Source organism: Anoplophora glabripennis, unplaced genomic scaffold (genome assembly GCF_000390285.2).
Source record: "Anoplophora glabripennis isolate ALB-LARVAE unplaced genomic scaffold, Agla_2.0 scaffold58, whole genome shotgun sequence".
NCBI classification, from domain to species: Eukaryota; Metazoa; Arthropoda; class Insecta; order Coleoptera; family Cerambycidae; genus Anoplophora; species Anoplophora glabripennis.
The window spans coordinates 1194263-1198024 of record NW_019416277.1 but is presented as its reverse complement, the minus strand read 5'-3'; positions in this window follow the sequence as shown (position 1 = coordinate 1198024).

The window sequence follows — 3762 nt, the reverse complement described above, 5'->3', positions numbered from 1 at the left end:
TTTAATATATAATAATCCACAATCCACAATATAAAATTGCTTGCTACACCATATAATAGAATAAAAAATAACATTAATCGATTCTGATATATTTACATGTTTTTCAGCTCAAATTGATACTTATTTGATAATATATAATTTATATTAACAATTTCCAAACCAATTGTTACGACGTGACGTGGCAATTAACCCAGAAATTGTTCAATCATTGTCAGTTACCATGTGCTAACCGAGATAATTTCAAAATATTAATAAGATATTTCAAAATTTCTTGAATACTCAATGCTTGTATATTATTATTGTATTATGTACATTTTCTTGACAAATATAATTAAAAAATTTGTATTTTAATCAACTATTAAGCAGATATATACCTTATCGTTGGAATTTTTATAAATCTTTTAAACCATTGAATGTAAAATTATTATTTGCAAAACTTCTCAAAAAATAGCAGTTTGTCGGGACACTTATTTCATGTGTTATTACACTTTTTATATTTTATAAACAGAATTGATTGACTGTGGTACAGTCTGAAGAACAGTGCAATTTCAATAAAAGAAAATTTTTGTAAAATGAAATTTTACATCATAATATGGACGTAGAAGCATTAGAAGCATTGAGAAAATTTCCTCAAAAATGTTACTATTTAAAAAGAATGGCGTGTACAAAAATTTATTTGTGCCAAATAATCAAAAGTTTTAATGGAAATGTTTAAGGTAGGTATCGGTAGTATAATGCTATATTTTAGGAAGATATGTAGAATCTGATAGTGTGTAAAGAGGTATGAATTTTCAAAGTCTAATAAGTGTTCGGTCATTACTGCTGAGCGCAGGTGTGGTCCGATCGGAGTGAGTTTGCTATCACTTGGTAGATTGTGTTGAATAGAAGTGACTCTGGTATTCCGCAATTTTCGTTGCTTAGAGTGAATACTAAATGTTCCAAAACACATAGGGTAGAGGTGAAACTGTTTGTGTATAGCGGCAAATAAATAAGTACCTATATGATTTTCAAATGAAAAAAGTGAAAATTTCTAACAACAACTTGTTAAAATGTTATGTCGATAAGGGTGTGTCTGATTTTGGGAGCAAGCGGTGGAAATATATACAGCGGATATCTTTTATCGTTTATCGTTTTTGAGGTACAAGGTGATACTTAATTTTTGGCAAAATTGTTTTTCGACGAAATATCGTAAAGCGGTTTAAATATTCTACAGGGGCTTTTTTGAAGTACATGCCGTGACCGAAATAATTTTTTTATTTTACTTAATTGTCATTTGTCAGTGTTTGGAGAAATATATAAATAAATCATTTATATACAATATTGAGGTATTATTTTATTCGGGATAACTGCATTTATCTCCAATGTGAGAGAAGTTTTCTTGTTGGCGATTATGTAAATTTCATTTCAAAAAATTGTCATTGAGATTATATTTTTTTATATATTCACTATTTTCTGTTAATAACATTTTGTATTTGACACTATAAGTCAGAGACTCTAATGTAAACATTCGACTACAACGCCTGGAACCGATCCTGATTTTGACATCATTTATTGTTCCTTTAGTAATAACCGTAAAGCTGTAATGTTAGGGAGGAGAAGAACAAGATCCAAATCTGTAATATCGCACGTTACAATAATTTGGTTACCTCCCACCAACTCTTCGTGATTTCTTTCACTCACGCAAAAACATTCCCGAACATTAATGAGATATTCTGTATGGTACTAGAGAAACGAGAGGACATTATTATTTGTTCTTGTATTCATTTAGTCCGATCACTTGTGTTATCTAAATCTATCTATCTAAATGACATATTTTTAAATTATTTTCTCTTTGTAATTTTACGTTACTTTAAAATATTAAGCTGATACAAATTAAGAAGTCCTGAAAAGAAAAGTGAAGTGATTTATATGACAAATAAAAATGCGGAAAGGAAAGGAAATGCGGTAACAAAAATACAAAGGTGAAAGATTCCTATGGTTATGGACAAAATGTCAGTTTTGACCATAGTCCTTATAAACTACTGGACTCGCCCAGCTGTCATTTCGCCTATATAAATGGCAATCGCTCAGACGTGTGCGAGAGAGATGGAGCTAGTAATGGGCTTAAGCTTCGTTCACAGAATTTCAACTGTAGCGCGCTACATTTAATTCAACCAATCAGCTAGCTACACTCGATTCCTTACCCCTTTATTCTGTTGGGCCGTATTCAAAGATTTTATAAAAATAATATAGAGACCAAAAGACAAACAAAAATCATTTTTTCCAGTAGTGTAGGTATGTAAAAGGGTTTATTATATTACTGGCCTAATTACTTAATTTTCTTGCTTTGCAGAACATATTATTTGAAGAGAATTTTTGCTAAGCACATTTCAGTTAAAACTTTTTCGTTATATTCGGTTTGATGTTAAAAAATAATTTGAGGACTAACACATTTAAAGCGACAAAATTTGGACGTTAAAATGACATTTTATTTTGAGGAAGGGGGGGAAATAATATAATCTAATAAGTTATCATCGGAGACAACTCTACTTGGTCATTATTTTCAGAAAGATGCGGAAAGTATAAACATGTTGGTACCATCATAACTTCTTTCCTACCTATGACATTTAATTTTTTCTTAAACGTCTCTTACGCAATTTATCGCAGAACACGATTGCACCATATTTAGTTTTTACGAATCTTTCACATAAACTAACTAAATCACACAAAAATCAAGAAATCAATCAATAATGTCAATATATTACATTTACTTCGAAGTTTGTTTACGGCATTTTGTACAGGTATACCCGTGTACCATCATTTGTTTTACCGGTATTTGCCTCAACTAGCTTCATCTGCCTTGCACACATCAGCGCGATTGACCTCTCTTTCTAGGGCCAGTCCATGGTTTACTAGGTCTATGGTTTTGACGGAGTTTAAGGTTATCTAACCATTCAAAAAAATATTTTGCAGATTCACTTAAAGGAAGATCTTCAGACTCCGTGTCTATCGTTTCTGATCCAGACTTTTTTTTATAAAAATTATTTCTAAATTTTATTTTTTTTAAGTATCTATGTAATAATATACTAGTTTTATTTTTAAATCCCTTCGTATCCTAAAATCCAAGTCACATTTTTTCTTAATTTTTCCAGTTTTTCCAGTTTTCCTGGGGAAAAGAACAATTCTTTCCAACCTACAATTTCCCGGAATTCTGCTAACGCCTAAAGAATGTCATTCCGATCATTCTCAGTATCTCAAAGGTATAAGTAACATTGAGAACTAGAACTGTAGAAAAAAGAACTAATGAGCTAGAATTACCTCCAAATTCTACAGGTGATCTATTACATGGTAAACTAAGCTGCTTTAGGTATACTAACGAAACAATTCCATTAACAAGGTAGCAAATAACCACATCTAAATTGTACTAATAAAACCTGTCTTATTCAAATCTTTAAATAATCTAAACATTTCATCTTCGACGTAGATGAACATGAAATTTAGCAACGATACATTAATAAACTAATATATTTTCTCCAAAATTTTACATTGCATATTATTATTTAATAAAAAGAGGCCTCTCACAAAACATTCCTTAAATTGCCAAAATGTGTTAATTACACCATCCTGGCTAAATTTCGTTTGATGTGAATTTAAGAATATTTATAGATTTGAAAATAACTAAAGCAATACAATTTTCTTCAAAATTAGTTGTTTTAAATTGATATGCAATTGTTTTTCTTCCATATATTTCAAATCTGCAGGACCTTCTGCATATGATTTTTT